Source organism: Castor canadensis, chromosome 16 (genome assembly GCF_047511655.1).
Source record: "Castor canadensis chromosome 16, mCasCan1.hap1v2, whole genome shotgun sequence".
Classification (NCBI taxonomy): Eukaryota; Metazoa; Chordata; class Mammalia; order Rodentia; family Castoridae; genus Castor; species Castor canadensis.
In genome coordinates this window covers 2751057-2768602 of record NC_133401.1, presented here as the reverse complement: position 1 = coordinate 2768602, position 17546 = coordinate 2751057, and the positions used below count along the sequence as shown (strand labels likewise).

Genomic DNA, 17546 nt, shown 5'->3' with positions numbered 1-17546 from the left:
GCACTTAGAAATTCAAATCAGGCTTTTTACAATTGTCACGATCATTATGACTATTGTTTATCAGAGAGCCTATGAAGGTATTCAGTTGTCATTTGGTAAAGGTACCATCTCTGCCTACATTTGCACTGTCAAGTAGAAGATGGGCCAATTCCAAGGGTGTTTTAAGAGTCACATCCTCACTGCTGGATTCAGTTCAAGCCACAGTTCCCACTTAGCTAACTCTAATCAGGCAGTGGAGATGCAAGCAGGCCCCCTGAACTTCCAGTGTGCTCATGGTTATTCCCAAACCCAAGCTGCTATTCTTGTGCCACGTGAGCACTTGGTGCTGTGAGGTCACATTCTTACTGGGCACCCAGGGAACCATTAATCCTGGTAACCTCATTTGCATATGGATTCAGGCTTGTAGCATGTGAACCCGGCTTGCTGGGAGTTTGATCTGGGACATTAATTACTGACACATCTGAGAAATTAATTAATCTTCCATGAGAGGATAACTCCTACAAGCCAAAAATATTAGGCCATTGCATGGAAAGACAATGTTTTTGTGCTCTGTTCACATCAGGCAAGAAAGCCCTCATTAAAAGAGGAAGCCTTCGTGAAGGTTGGGAAGGGGTCCTTCCATTCTGTCTCAGATCTGCAGTTTATAGAAGCTGTTTCTACAATGGTAGAACCATTGATCCTGGAGTCATGAGTGAGGTGGTATGGTTTTGCAGGGTGTAAGAGTCTGGGCAAGACTCAGATTTGGTGAATTCCATGAACCCATGGTTAATTTCCAGTCCTCTCAAATCTGCTCTTCATGAGCAGGCGGAGCATTCCCTGGGGATGGAGTGGTTGTAGCCCTTGTCCTCACAAAACAATACACAGTATTGTGAGAGAAAGAAAGGCACAGCATGGCAGGCCATGAATTGGCAAGGACAGGGTGATTGACTCAAGACGGGCTGATAAAGATCAATTGCTATGGCTTGGAGTTATGACACCAACAAAGTTACAATGACATTAGCACAAAGAGAGAGACACAAATCCATTACAAAGATACAATCAAATATTCAAAAAAGCCTGGCATGCTCATTACTTATTCATGCTAATACAAGTATATTAAGAAATCTAAACAGTGTTAGCGCTCAATCACTCCCAAACCAAATGAGGTTTTGCATTTATCAGACACCAGTCATCAGGGCTCAGTATAGCTGTACAAAGGTAGTAATGTGACATAACTGAGATATTTATATCAGGCTACATGAGAGATACACTAGGATTTATTAAACTGAATAATGCCAGCACAGTCACGGAGCAATGAAAGAAAGACCTAGAGAGGAGTCATGTCCTCAGACATTAAGATTTACCTTTGCAATCTCTTAAAGATGTTGTGTCTATTTGCAAGTTGTTGATGGCAGCATTTCTGACCTTAATAAACTATTTACAGATTAATTTTATTTCAACAAAGAATGAGGCACCCCAAACTAGGTTTCCTCCTTAAGAGCCAGCAAAAGACTCTTAGCTGCTCTGTCCTGTGGACTCTGAGCACAGCCAAGCGTGCTCTGTTTTCTCAGAGTCTGCTGTCTTTGATTAAGTGACACATCCTTAATGACCACTAAAGAAAAGTCCTTTTAGGATACTGGAGGACAGCTGCCCCATGGTACTCAAATACACAGATTTGGGGGAGGCTTGGAGGTTATGCAACAAGATCTCCAAGTTTTACAGGAAGGAGCACAGACTGAAACACCTCAGGATATTCTTAGAAAGGGATTTGGGTCACAAATCTTTCTACCTTCTAGATGTCTCTTTTCCCTGGCTTCTGGAAGGACCCTATCTCCTTATATCTCATCTTCCTCTCTTGGTGGCTCCTCCTTCCCAAGCTCTTAATGTTGCTGTCACCTACATTTCTAGTCTTGTTTCAGACTCTTCCTTTTTCCCGGCTGATCTCACCCAGAGCACGGGCACCCCAGTGTCTCTCAGAGCTGCAATGGCTCACACTCCTCTCTCTGCAATCCTAGAGGCTCCCACTCAAGTGCTCACCTCAGCATCACCACCACGGGCATTAGAGACTCCTGGGATTCTTCCGCACCTGTAACATATGGTTAGTAACCTGCAGCAGAGTAGAATAGGTGACCCCCTTCTCTCTGGTCTGTCCTCACTCAAAATGCCTGTGTATGTGTCCTCAACCTCTTTCTCGCCTACTGGTACAACCCTATCCCGTCTCTCCTGCTCCCAGAGTGAGTTTTCTAGAACTTACCTTGGATCTTGTCACCATCCTGCTTAAATAGTCACGAACAGCCTACAGAGTAAAGTCTGGCCACTTCTAGCGCCCACACCGGCCTTCCTGCTGTCAGAAGGAATGCATTCTTGCTAGTGTTCATCCATTGGAATGAAGCCAAAGCTATGACCACACTCTAAAACACATCCTTCCTACAAATGGCCCCTTGATCTCTCCCTTCTTGCTTGTTTGTGGATCTACTATCTGGGCTGCCTTCCCTTTCCTTCCTTCAGATGCTCAGAAGCATCTCTTGGGAATCAGTCCAAATCCTTGGGCCCTACTGGAACCTCCCCGCAAGATGTTTCTGGGATTCCTCCCTAGTTAAACAGGAGCTGCTAATGACCGGGCACTGTGCCTCCCTCTTTCTTGCAGTCCAGACCTGGCTTGCAGCAGACATGGCCCCACTTGTCGTTACAATATCTCCTTCCCCTGTTTGCCTCCAACATGTAACAGCCAGCTCTGGATCAAAGTCTAACAAGGTGTTTCCTGCTGCCAGGAAGAGGAGAAAGCTGTTTCCTGACATCCATATCCTACTCAACGCAGGTCACGTGGAGGTCCAGACACACAGGGCAAGGACACCCAGTTGCCACCCAGGAAGTTCAGAGCCTTACTGGATAATCCTAGGAAAAAATTCCAAGGGACACAAAGGCTGGCATGTGGTAGAACAGCCCAGTTGAAGGCCACTTCCTGGAGTGAAGAGTTGGGAGCTATGGTTTAGAATTCTAGCTCCATCACACTGATGGAGTAACCCTGACCTTTACCCTCAGTATCCTCACCTGAGTATGTCCTCAGGTGAGGACACAGCATTGTCACAAAAGATAGATGGTAGACGGTAAGCCCCGTGTGGGCTGGGACCTTGTCTCTCCTATACATGGTATACCTCCAAAGTATTCACTTCATGGACACGCACAAAGAGAAGGAAGGAAGGAAGGAAGGAAGGAATAAGGGAGAGAGAAGGAAGGAAGGAAGAAAGGAAGGAAGGAAGAAGGGAGAGAGAAGGAAGGAAGGAAGAAAGGAAGGAAGGAAGAAGGGAGAGAGAAGGAAGGAAGGAAGAAGGGAAAGAGAAGGAAGGAAGGAAGAAAGGAAGGAAGGAAGGAAGGAAGGAAGAAGGGAGAGAGAAGGAAGGAAGGAAGAAGGGAGAGAGAAGGAAGGAAGGAAGAAGGGAAAGAGAAGGAAGGAAGGAAGGAAGGAAGGAAGTGGAGGGAGGGAGGGATAGAAGGAGGATGGGAGGGAGGGAGTCTTGGTGATGTTTTCTTGGGTTATCCTTCATTTTGATGGAGCACTGTTTCCTGTAGCTTCCTGATATGTAGGAGGTAAATTAGTTGAATGCTTGTGTATGCACGAATGTCTTTATTCTATCTTCATATCTGACTGATAGTTTGGCTAGGTAGTGAATTTCAAGAGCAATATTGTTTTCTTTCAGAATTGTAAAGGCATTGCTTCATTGCTTTGTAGCTTCTAGTGTTGGTGAATTTTTCCACTTCTCTCTCTCTCTGTCTCTCATGTACACACACACCACATACCACACACACACACACACACACACACACATACACCACACACACATCCCACACAGACACCAAACACACACACACCACACACCACACACACACCACACACACATACACCATACACACCATACATACCACACACACCATACACACACCACACACACACACACCACACACACCACACACACATACACCACACACCACACACACCACACACCACACACCACACACACATACACCACACACACCACACACCACACACCACACACACATACACCACACACACCACACACACACACCACACACACCACACACCACACACCACACACACCACACACCACACACACCACACACACACACACCACACACCACACACACCACACACCACACACCACACACACATACACCACACACACACACACCACACACACCACACACACATACACCACACACACACACATCTATGTTGTAGATTTTTTCTGCTTCAATTCTTCATAAAGTTCGTGATGGGCTTTAGGACTTGCACTCGTCCTTTGAGCTGGGCTTTTGATTTGGAAACTGCTCAGCCTGTAGTGTCGAGATGTTTCCTTGAACTGTTTCCTCCATGACCTCCTCCCCTCCATTTTCCCTCTATTCTTTCCTTCTGGAACCCCTATTTTTCAGCTCTTTGATTTCCTAGAGTAGTCGTTTAATTTTTTATACCTTATCTCATCTTTACTATATTCATCTTTTTGCTCTACATTCTGGATGATTCTCCCAAGTGTCTCTTCCAGCTGCACAGGATGTGAAAGGGTCAGCTCTTAGCCAATTCTGGGGCCATGGGGCACTCCATGTTGTATAACTGTGAGCCTCAGCTTTTCCCATGGGCTCAGGAATTGGTCAGATGATTGCTGTTTCACCTGGTGCTTCCTCTGTCTCTGTGTCTTTTTCTTGCAGTGCTCTACCACTGAGCTACATCCCCAACCCTCCCTGTACCTTTAAGTATACTCTCTTTTCAGTAGGGATACAGAGAGGAGAACAAAGCCCCACATTGGACGTTATGCAAAAGGTTGTCTATCATCTATGTGCTGCAGATATTTTTCTTCCAGTCTAATGCTTGCCTTTGCCTCTGTGCATGGTCTCCTTAAGGATGGAATTTATTTTGAGTTCTATGTAGACAACCCTGATGGTCTGTCTATTGAGTGTGAAATCTTGAAAGCTAACACTTCAGTCCCTTAGTCAGCCAGGAATTTCATGACTGCTCTTTTAAGGGGTTGGAGGCACATTCTGGCCATCCATCCTTTGCTCTGAAAAAAAGAAAGACAGAACTCTGAGGGGCCACCCTCCTGTCCCCTAAGAACCTTTACCTACCAGGTCCTGAGCACCCTGTAATTCTTGGGTTCCACAGGTTCCATCTGTCCAATCAGAAATTCAAAACCCATTTCCTTGAGCAAGGTACCTGTCAAGTCCTCAGGGGAAGGGAGCCATCCTCAAATCACTAAGCGGTCATATTCCCTGGGGAAAAAACCCCATCAACTGCCTCCTCCAAGTGCACTCCTGAGCCATGGTTCAAGGCCATGTTCCCACCGAGAGCTGCTCTGTACAACAGCAAAGCAGGCTCCAGACACACTCAGGCAGGGCTGGGTTTGATGGCATTTGTGAGCTGTGACAGATAATCCAGAGCCCTGGATCAGATAAAACTTTTGATAAATAGCTTCTTAGTGTGCTGGTAGTGATGTCTACGCCCGTTCACACCAAGCTTCTTGTTGCAATCAGCTCTGTTTTGTTTAATCAACAACACAGGCAAGACTGCTTGAAAACCATCATGCTGGTGAGAGATAGAAGCAGATTGGCCCCTCCTGAAGGGAACCGCGACACAGAAAAGTACAAAAACTCACAGCCCTGGTGCCCTGCTAACGCAGCTCATCTTCCACTATTGTGGGTGTTTAAATGGGAACAAAGGTGACATCATATGACAGACCATAGCAGTCCCCGGGCCTGTGCATAAATGCTAGGTGTTACCCAGAGCAGCCCCTTAGCTGGTGTGTTAGTCAGCTGTCCAGCACTGTGACAAATACCTGAAGAGGTCAGCTTAAGGCAGGAATGACTGGCTCATTGTTGTCAGTCCATGAGCGCTTGGTTCTGTTGTTTCTGGGCTGCGGTAAGGCAGAACGTAATGGTGGGGAACGTGTGGTGGCACAAAAAGGGTTCATGTCATGGTGGCTGAGAAGCTGAGAAGTAGACACAGAGGCAAGGGTTGCAATATATGGTTCACAGTAGGACGTACCCCCAGTGACTTTCCCACCTCCCTCCTAATAGTGCCACCAGCTGGGGCCACATTTTCAACACACAAGCCTTAAGAGGCATTCCAGACCCAAGCTATAAGAGCTGGGTATGCCCTGCCTGGCTCTGGTCCATCTGTGTCTGGAGCAAGGGACACACCAGCCCTGGCCACTTTTCAGTAGGAGCTTGCCCAAGCAAGCTCCTACATAGCCACAACATCACGCCCACCAACTCCACCAAACACACCCCTGAACCAGAATCACCTAGATAAAGAGCCTGTGTTGGCCTAGTGGAGCCCAGCAATTGTGCCTATTCATAACGGGGAAACCCAAAGGTTCTCTAAAAAATGCAAGTGCACTGGTCAGTCCTATCCAGGCCCCTGGACCCTATGGAGCTGTTGCAAGCATGCAATACCCCACTGGGGATGTCCCCAACCCTGGTCCTTGTCATTTTCACAAGAATGAAAAAAGGACACACACAGCACAGTGTTCCCTGGAGGGAGACTGTGTGTACAGGTACTAAACCCCTTCTTCCTGGCCATGTGACAAAAATGACACCCACAGACTCTGCACAACCAGGGTCCAACATCCTTGGGCTTGGAAATTCTTTCAATCTGTTGTTTACTTGGTAAGATGGGGAAACAGTGAACTCTGATTTCAAAGCCTATCTGGGCCACTGAATTGCTATGCAGCCCTGAGTGAGTTAAGGCGAGTTTCCTAGCTGGCTTCCCTGTCTGTGACATGGGTCTTGCATGGTGTCCATTCACTTGGTTTGTCCCCACTCCGGGCAGGGTTGGGTGCTGGCGAGAATGGTGAGCTAGTGAACCATGTCTGAACTACATAGGGCACAGAACAGGACATGGGTGCTTTGGGGATAATGACTGTGGGTACTTTTCCAGTTACTAACGGAGTTTTGTCACGAAAAGCCATCAAAATTAAACTATGTCTGTGTATTTTATAACTATAATGCTGTCTGCAGACAATAGCTGATATTATTTCTTCTATGGTCAAACTCTATGAGAAGACCAATTGGCTGTCCTCAGCCTCTTTTAGTGTTCTGAGATATTTGCCACCAGATCTTATTATTCTATCTTCCATCCAATGTCACACAACCACCTTGCCTGAGCAGGCAGCAGGGGACATCAGCCTTTCTCTCTCTCCAAGCCCCAGGGTGTGTCTTGTACCTTGTGTTGCTGTGTACACACCATGTTTTTAATGATGCATTTTGTGAATGTGTGTATACAGCTGTCCCTCCATATGTGGGGGAGCTGGTTCCAGTAACCCATGGATACCAATCCCCACAGATGCTCAGGTTCTTGTATATAAAATGACACAGCATTTGCACAGAGCCTAGGCACATCCTCCCACACACCTTAAACCATCTCTAGATTGCTTATAACACTTAATACAATGTGAAGGTGAAGGAAATCATTATGCTATATTATTTTGGAAATAATACTGAGAAAAAATGTGTACGTGCTCAGTACAGATGCAAGATTTTTAATATTTCTGACCTGCAATTGGTTAATCTGGGGAGGTGAACCCCACAACTATGAAAAGTCCATTGTATGTCTATACTTAGTTTAAAAACTAAGCATAGACTTCTAAATAACCAAGTCAATATTACTATAGTATTCATCTTCTGTTAAAACCATTAAGTTAAGTAAAGTAAAATAAATTATTTTCAAGAAAAAATAAATAGGGCAAAGTATACACTTATGTATTTTGTAGATGAATTAATAGGCAGGTGAAAAGAAAGGAAAGAAGGAAGGAAGGAAGGAAGGAGGGAAGGAAGGGAGGAAGGAAGGAAGAAAGGGAGGGAGGGAGCGAGGGAGGGAGGGAGGGAGGGAAAGAAGGAAAGAAGGAAGATATACACAGATGATTGATCGATAGGTAGATATGCATAGATGAATGAATGATAAATAGATGACAGATAGAGAGAGAGATAGATGATAGACATAGATGATAGATAGGTAGACAGACACCCCTGAGTGTGGGGCCATGGAAAGGAGGAAAAAGGGGAAGAGGAGGACCAGTTGGTTCTAACCCCAGGAGGGCTTCTCGTTACATTAGTCAACCCATAAGTAGGAATAACCCTGGCAAAGTCAAGGCTGGGCTGTTTATTATGAGTGGCTCTGTGCTCAGTTCTCTTTGTGGAGACAAGTCCTGCTTAGGAGCTTCCTTCCATACTGATGAATGACTGGGACAAGAAAAGCATGCATGGAAGAGAGAGAGTAAGCCTGTGTTCCTGAAGAAGGTCAGAGGTCAAGTGCATACCAAGCCATGGAGCAACACCAAAGCTCAGCCCTACTGATTCCTGCTGCAGTGGCCAGCAGGGCATCGTATACTCCTGCCCAGGCACCACGGTTCTCTGGGCCCCTCCAGTGACCTTACAGGGCCTGCAAACAAGCCACTATCCAGTACCTGGGAAAGCTTCCGGGGGCATAGCCTCACTTGAAGGTGACAGAGAGCCAACCCTCACCCACCCTAGTCACAAAGGTAAAATGAGAATGGAAACCCAAAAACCCATTTTTGTACTTAATTTCCATTAATTAAAAAATATGTAAATGAAAGATGTTGACACGATTAAGCCATTATGGTCTATTGTGCAGTTATTTCTTTGCTAGTTCGTGACGTCTCAATTGGAGGCATAGTAGACTATTACACAATGGCTTCTTTGCCATTTTTTTCTTTTGCTTGTCTTCCTCTTTTCCTCCATTTTCTTTCCTTCATCTTTCCTCCTTTAAAAAAAAGAGAGAGAGAGAATCTTTCATTTGCAGATCATTGACTTTTTAATGTCAGGTTATTTACTCAATAGTCAATAACGATGCATTTCGATTCATTATGGGCGATCGTGTAAATAGCTAATTGCATTAATTACAGCCTTTTTACAAATGTTTAGTTTGCAGCTCATCACACCCCTGGACTGTGTAATTGCTGCTCTTGGGGCAGAAACAGCCCTGGGTGTCTGCGTGGTGACAGGGAGACCCGTGCCGTCTTTGTTCCAGCCTCACCAAGTCATAAGCACTCAGCCCATCTGTGCGTTCGTGTGTGTGCTTGTGTGGGTCAAGGGGAGTTTTTGGGTGTGCACACTGTCAGTTCCCTCCATTCTTACTCATAAAGATGGGGAATAATGATTCCTAGGCAACTGAAAATTCTGCTTTGAAAAAACAGAATGCCAATTTAAAAGGGGAAATGCCTATGACTTGAAGGGATTGACATGTGAAGACGCCATGTGTTTGATGATGCATTTTCTTCAGGTAGATTATAACTCAGGATCTCAGGGATGGATTCAGTTCCTGGAATGTAAGCAGAAAGTGTCTCTCAAGAGCCAGCTGACACATTCATGCGGTTCATTGGCTCCTCGTTAACAGAGTTTTGGATTTATGAGCCGGGATGCTCATGGATACAGAATCTATTGGGAAGCCATCTTCATGTCTTCCTGGTGCCATTATGTGTGTTCATTTCAGGGAAATTGAGTCACAAGATGGGCAATGGTTGGAAGTCCAGGAAATCATCAGAGACTACTTTGAGAACCTATATTCAAATAAATTTGAAAATCTAAAAGAAATGGGCAGATTTCTAGATACATATGATCATCCAAAACTGAACCAAGAGGAAATTAATCACCTGAATAGACCTATAACACAAAATGAAATTGAAGCAGCAATCAAGAGTCTCCCCAAAAAGAAAAGTCCAGGACCTGATGGATTCTCTGCTGAATTCTATCAGACCTTTAAAGAAGAACTGATACCAACCCTCCTTAAACTGTTCCATGAAATAGAAAGGGAAGGAAAACTGCCAAACACATTTTATGAAGCCACTATTACACTTATCCCCAAACCAGGCAAAGACACCTCCAAAAAGGAGAACTATAGGCCAATCTCCTTAATGAACATTGATGCAAAAATCCTCAACAAAATAATGGCAAATTGAATTCAGCAACACATCAAAAAGATTATCCACCACGACCAGGTAGGCTTCATCCCAGGGATGCAGGGGTGGTTCAACATACGAAAATCAATAAACGTAATAAACCACATTAACAGAAGCAAAGACAAAAACCACTTGATCATCTCAATAGATGCAGAAAAAGCCTTTGATAAGATCCAACATCATTTCATGATAAAAGCTCTAAGAAAACTAGGAATAGAAGGAAAGTTCCTCAACATTATAAAAGCTATATATGACAAACCTACAGCCAGCATTATACTTAACGGAGAAAAATTAAAACCATTCCCTCTAAAATCAGGAACCAGACAAGGATGCCCACTATCTCCACTCCTATTCAACATAGTACTGGAATTCCTAGCCAGAGCAATTAGGCAAGAAGAAGGAATAAAAGGAATACAAATAGGTAAAGAAACTGTCAAAATATCCCTATTTGCAGACGACATGATCCTATACCTTAAAGACCCAAAAAACTCTACTCAGAAGCTTCTAGACATCATCAATAGCTATAGCAAGGTAGCAGGATATAAAATCAACATAGAAAAATCATTAGCATTTTTATACACTAACAATGAGCAAACGGAAAAAGAATGTATGAAAACAATTCCATTTACAATAGCCTCAAACAAAATCAAATACCTAGGTGTAAACCTAACAAAAGATGTGAACGACCTCTACAAGGAAAACTATACACTTCTGAAGAAAGAGATTGAGGAAGACTATAGAAAGTGGAGAGATCTCCCATGCTCATGGATTGGTAGAATCAACATAGTAAAAATGTCGATACTCCCCAAAGTAATCTACATGTTTAATGCAATTCCCATCAAAATTCCAATGACATTCATTAAAGAGATTGAAAAATCTACTGTTAAATTTATATGGAAACACAAGAGGCCACGAATAGCCGAGGCAATACTCAGTCAAAAGAACAATGCTGGAGGTATCACGATACCTGACTTCAAACTATATTACAAAGCAATAACAATAAAAACAGCAAGGTACTGGCACAAAAACAGACATGAAGATCAGTGGAACAGAATAGAGGACCCAGATATGAAGCCACACAACTATAACCAACTTGTCTTTGACAAAGGAGCTAAAAATATACGATGGAGAAATAGCAGCTTCTTCAACAAAAACTGCTGGGAAAACTGGTTAGCAGTCTGCAAAAAACTGAAACTAGATCCATGTATATCACCCTATACCAAGATTAACTCAAAATGGATCAAGGATCTTAATATCAGACCCCAAACTCTAAAGTTGATACAGGAAAGAGTAGGAAATACTCTGGAGTTAGTAGGTATAGGTAAGAACTTTCTCAATGAAACCCCAGCAGCGCAGCAACTAAGAGATAGCATAGATAAATGGGACCTCATAAAGCTAAAAAGCTTCTGTTCATCAAAAGAAATGGTCTCTAAACTGAATAGAACACCCACAGAGTGGGAGAAAATATTTGCCAGCTACACATCAGACAAAGGACTGATAACCAGAATATACAGGGAACTTAAAAAACTAAATTCTCCCAAAACTAATGAACCAATAAAGAAATGGGCAAGTGAACTAAACAGAACTTTCTCAAAAGAAGAAATTCAAATGGCCAGAAAACACATGAAAAAATGCTCACCATCTCTAGCAATAAAGGAAATGCAAATTAAAACCACACTAAGATTCCACCTCACCCCTGTTAGAATAGCCATCATCAGCAACACCACCAACAACAGGTGTTGGCGAGGATGCGGGGAAAAAGGAACCCTCTTACACTGTTGGTGGGAATGTAGACTAGTACAACCACTCTGGAAAAAAATTTGGAGGCTACTTAAAAAGCTGGACATTGATCTACCATTTGATCCAGCAATCCCACTCTTGGGGATATACCCAAAAGACTGTGACACAGGTTACTCCAGAGGCACCTGCACACCCATGTTTATTGCGGCACTATTCACAATAGCCAAGTTATGGAAACAGCCAAGATGCCCCAGCACTGAGAATGGATTAAGAAAATGTGGTATCTATACACAATGGAATTTTATGCAGCCATGAAGAAAAATGAAATGTTATCATTCGCTGGTAAATGGATGGAATTGGAGAACATCATTCTGAGTGAGGTTAGCCTGGCTCAAAAAACCAAAAATCGTATGTTCTCCCTCATATGTGGACATTAGATCAAGGGCGAACACAACAAGGGGATTGGACTTTGAGCACATGATAAAAGTGAGAGCACACAAGGGAGGGGTGAGGATAGGTAAGACACCTAAAAAACTAGCTAGCATTTGTTGCCCTTAATGCAGAGAAACTAAAGCAGATACCTTAAAGCAACTGAAGCCAATAGGAAAAGGGGACCAGGAACTAGAGAAAAGGTGAGATCAAAAAGAATTAACCTAGAAGGGAACACCCACGCACAGGAAATCAATGTGAGTCAATGCCCTGTATAGCTATCCTTATCTCAACCAGCAAAACCCCTTGTTCCTTCCTGTTATTGCTTATACTCTCTCTACAACAAAATTAGAGATAAGGGCAAAATAGTTTCTGCTGGGTATTGAGGGGGGGAGCGGGAGGGGGTGGAGTGGGTGGTAAGGGAGGGGGTGGGGGCAGGGGGGAGAAATGAATCAAGCCTTGTATGCACATATGAATAATAAAAGAAAAATGAAAAAAAAAAGATGGGCAATGGTTGTACATAGTCAAACAGTATTCACTTGGACTCTGGCAATGGCTTCTTGGGTCATGGACCCATTCCCCACATCTGTGAGCTCTGTCACTTACTTGCATCTTTCCTCCTGCTTCATTATTGCCTCCCTTTTCTTTATTCTTCCCAGATTCTTCTCCAGCACCACCTCACACCCTTCACCTCTTGGGTTAGACAACACCTGGCCAATGTGTCAGCTATGCTAAGCCACCCTGCCCATCAGGAGTGTGGCAGTAGGTGTGGAACCAATGAAACACTTTTTGGTCACTGTTTAAAGATAAAGCAGGACACCTACCAGCAATGAGACCAATGTTGGTATCTTGAGTAAGGGCACACAGAAGTGGTACCCTGCCAAACCAGCGGTGTCTTCCCCTACAACCATAGCCAGCTTTACAGTGCCCAGGGCATCGGGCACACATGCAAAACATGTCTCCTTGTTGTGCCCAGTGTAGGGTCTACAATAGAACTACACTCATCTGCATGGCCCCTTAATCCTAAAACCACACGCACCAATCACACAAACATGGCAGCTGTCACACATCTTAACTGCATACCCGAAGTTACGGTTACCTGCACCCCATTGAAGAGAATGCAAAATGAGCTAGGCTTCTGGAACATACAAAGGAAAATGGCCATACTTCCTAGAGAGGGAAAAAAGGGAGGGAGGGAAGAAAAGGAAGGAAGGAAGGAAGGAAGGGAGAGAGGGAAGAAGGAAGAAAAGAAAAGCTGGCATTGAGGGTTAACACAAAAGTCAACTCCAATTTCTAGGGTGGCAGTAAAGGCCATGGGCAATCCTTCTAGCTCCCTCCTCCTTCTAAGTCTTCATCCATTTCCTTAGATAATAAGATCTGGTTTCCTGATCTGGAGCTAGAACCTGACCCACAGACTCTACTGGGCCCCAAGCAGAAAGGCAAATGCAAACCTTAGAAAATCATCTTCGAAATCTAAAGTCAGGAACACAAAAGTCTGGGGGGAGTTATGCTTCAAATAACTATATATATATATATAGTTATATAGTTATATATATAGTTATATATATTTGCAGTACTGGGGTTTGAACTCAGGGCCTACACCTTGAGCCTCTCTGCCAGCCCTTTTTTGTGATGGATTTTTTGAGATAGGGTCTCGCAAACTATTTGCCAGGGCTGGCTTTGAACCATGATCCTCCTGATCTCTGCCTCCTGAGTAGCTAGGATTATAGGCGTGAGCCACCCAGCGCCTGGCCAATAACTAGAAAGTTTAACTGCCCAGAGACTCCAGTCGTGAAGCATCCTAGGAGCTAACCTTTTTTCAAGGATGCAGGAAAAATGCCTCAGACACTTGGTCTGGTGGCTTTGTGTGATTTCTGTTGCTGTAACAAAACACCCAAGACTGGATAACTGGTTCTTAAGAAAAAGTCTATTTGGCCCATGATTCTAGAGGCTGAGGAGTCCAAGAACAAGGTGCCGGCCTCAGCTCAGCCCCTGGCAGGGGCTGGCACTGCATCATAACATGGTGAAGGGTGTCCTCTTCCTGCAAAGTCACTGCTGCCATCATAAGAACCCCAGGCTCATGGCCTCATCTACTGCCAAAGCCACTGCATAGTGCTTTGGGGACTAAGTTTCCAACACATGATTTCTGGAACACAAACATTCCACCCATATCATGGCCTCCTGGGTGGCTCAGGCAGAAGTGGTCCCTCGTCTGCTTGCTCAGAGGTGACAAAGTCCTGAGGTCCTCAGACCTTTGTAGTTCTAGCTTTTGGAACCTATGTTCTTCTGGTAAAATAAGACATCAATGACTTAGGCTACCCATGTACACACACACACTCACACACACAAAATGTTTTCCTGTTCGAGTTGATAACTTTTCAAATACAATATTGCCAATAATTCTGAAATAATTTGAAGGGCAGAAGAAAATAAATATGTCCAGCCCAGAAGACAAAAGAGAAAAAGAGATTTGCTTAAATGGGATCACTGGTGACATGTACTTTTCAACTAAAAAAAAGAACCTAAATCCATAAAATAGCAAGTGTTTTTCATAGTACAGGATTTCCTTTGGTTGGTTTTGTTTTGCCTTTGAGTCAAAGTCTCCCTATGTAGCCCAGCCTGGCCTGGAATGCAAAATCATCCTGACCCTCAAACACTGCTGGTGGGAATGTAAGCTAGTACGACCACTATGGAAAACAATATGGAGTCTTCTCAGAAAACTAAACATAGATCTGCCATATGATCCAGCAATCCCACTCTTGGGGATAGACCCAAAAGACTGGGACACAGGTTACTCCAGAGGCACCTGCACACCCATGTTTATTGCGGCACTATTCACAATAGCCAAGTTATGGAAACAGCCAAGATGCCCCAGCACTGACGAATGGATTAAGAAAATGTGGTATCGATACACAATGGAATTTTATGCAGCCACGAAGAAGAACAAAATGTTATCATTCGCTGGTAAATGGATGGAACTGGAGAGCATCATCTTAAGCGAAATTAGCCAGGCTCAGAAGGCCAAAGGTAACATGTTCTCTCTCATATGTGGAATATGACCCAATGCAAATCCAGCAATATTATGAAAAACAGGTCACACTGAGGGAAGGTCACATACAGGAGAGGGAAGGTAAAATAAGGAAGTTAAGAAGGTGAATATGGTTGATGTACTTTCTATACAAGAATGAATATAGAATTTTTATTCTGCCATACGACAGGGACTGAGGTAGAAAGAAGAAAAATAGAGGGGATGAACCAATTTGGATTCTAATGCATATATACATGGAAATGACACAAGGAAGCTCCCTGTGTAGCTATCTTAAACAAACAAAAAATTCATTTTATTTTCTTCTACAAAGTCAGAGAACAGGAGGGAGGAGCAGGTCCTCCCTGGGGGCATTGGTACCAGTGTGTGGGGGTTGTGGGGAAAGGGGTAAAAGAGTGAATATGGTGCAAATTCTGTGTACACATGTATGTAAATGCAAAAACGATACTGTTGAAACTACTCCAGGAATAGGGGAGTTGGAGATAAAGGAGAATGTTGGAGGTGGTGAAATTAAGTATAATAAATTTGATATACTGTAAGAACTTCTGTAAGTGCCACAATGTACCCCACGCAGCACAACAATAGTAATAAAAAAGATCCTCCTGCTTCAGCCTCCCAAGCACTGTGATTACAGATGTGCACCACCACACCTGGCCTGGTCTTTTTCTTTTTTTTTTTTTTCATCAAAAGGGACAAATGGCACATCTTAGCAAGATCTGGAAAAAAGAGAGAGAACACTGAGTGAGAATGTTCCTTGCATTTCTGGGTCTTTGGCTGCAAGTGTCAGGAACCAATGGCAAGGTAACTCAAGTTACATTGGTTTTATGGAGCACGTACTCTGAGTGTTGCAGAGAACCAAGTGCATGAGCGATATGGGCTCGGAGCCCTGGCAGGCAGAGCTCTGGGGTCCTGGTCCTTGCTTCCTTCTCCCTCCCTCCGTCAGGATGACTGCCAAACAACCCAAGCTTACGTTGCTGAACAAAACAAACTTGACTCTCTGGGCTCCAAATCAAACATTTTCAGTTGTCCAGAACCCTCCAGTGTCTACCCACGGTGCCCAGGAGATAAGAAGAACCCCAGCTGACCACCCAGAGCCGCGGGAGTGCAATGCAGGAGCCAGGGTTGGAGCAGATGCTGACAGCAGAGGGAGGGAGGGAAGATAAGCAGAGAAAAGACACATTTTCTTATCGTGATGATGGTCCCTTGTGAGTAATCCATTTCAGAGTTCTCTTTAATATCAAGAGTGCACACAGCCTTGAAATAGGAACCAATGACCAAACTTTTGCTTCGCACATGGTTTTAGGAATATACAAAACACCACACAATTAGAATGTGAAAAACCCTAGGGAGATTGGAGCCAGAAGTAAACACAAGAAAATAATCCCAGGCCTGATGTTTTCTTTATTACTCTTAAAAGAGCAACTCTTTACTCTCGGAACCAACCTTAATGTTTATCAATACAAACTGTGTTGGGTGTTGCAATCCTTTGTGTGTGTGTGTGTGTGTGTGTGTGTGTGTGTGGTGGGACTGGGGTTTGAACTCAGGGCTTCAGGCTTGCAAAGCAGGCGCTCTACTGCTTGAGCCACATCTCCAGTCCATTTTGCTCTGGTTATTTTGGAAATGGGATTCTCACAAGCTACTTTCTCTGGCTGGCCTCCAACCACAATCCTCCTGATCTCAGCCTCCCAAGTAGCAGTAGCCAGGATTACAGGCGTGGCCACTGGCACCAGGCTCAGATTCCTTCTCATACATATTAAAACTCATACTGTACAATGAGTTCTGGGTTGCAAAAGAGGAATTATTTTTTGCATCCATCTATAAGTCTTTGTCCACAAAGAACTGACAACTTTTTAAACTTGTATAGGAGACCACTTGTGACATTTGCTGAAAACACCCCACAGGAGTCTTCCTTGGACTTGGGGAGCTCTGGGGAGTCCCAATGCCAGCAGCTAGAACCCTCATCGTGAGAAAAATCACCATGCCTAGGGCCCAGGAACAGAAGCATGAGGGGTTCCGGGTTCCCTAGAATCCCAGGAAGGCTGAGAAGAGCCTGGCTAGAACCCAGGGCTCTGATGGTCCAAACACGGCCCTTGCTCAGGAATGGCTTTGAAAACTGGGGTTTTGGACCGAAGACCCAAACTCCTGAGATTCCAGATATCAGGTCTGGTCATCCGCCCCTAAATGCCAAGTCAAGAAGTGTGGTGAAGGCAGAGAAAGAGGTCTGTTACAGGGCTCGGGACATGCCGTGGGAAGAGGCAGAGCGAGCACTGAGCTCATCTTCAGCCATCTTCAGGGTACAGACATGAGCTATAGGTTTAAGTAGACAAAGAACTGGGGACAGAGGACAAAGGTGTGCACAGTTAAACAGT

The 17546-nt window shown here is 44.2% G+C and overlaps 1 non-coding gene across 1 annotated transcript; it reads right to left on the bottom strand.

Moving 5' to 3' along the window:
- Positions 1-16910: 16910 nt before the first annotated feature.
- LOC141418382 (small nucleolar RNA SNORA40) lies at positions 16911-17038 on the bottom strand. The gene has a single exon (XR_012443029.1). It is a non-coding gene; the product is annotated as a small nucleolar RNA SNORA40 (small nucleolar RNA).
- Positions 17039-17546: the final 508 nt, after the last annotated feature.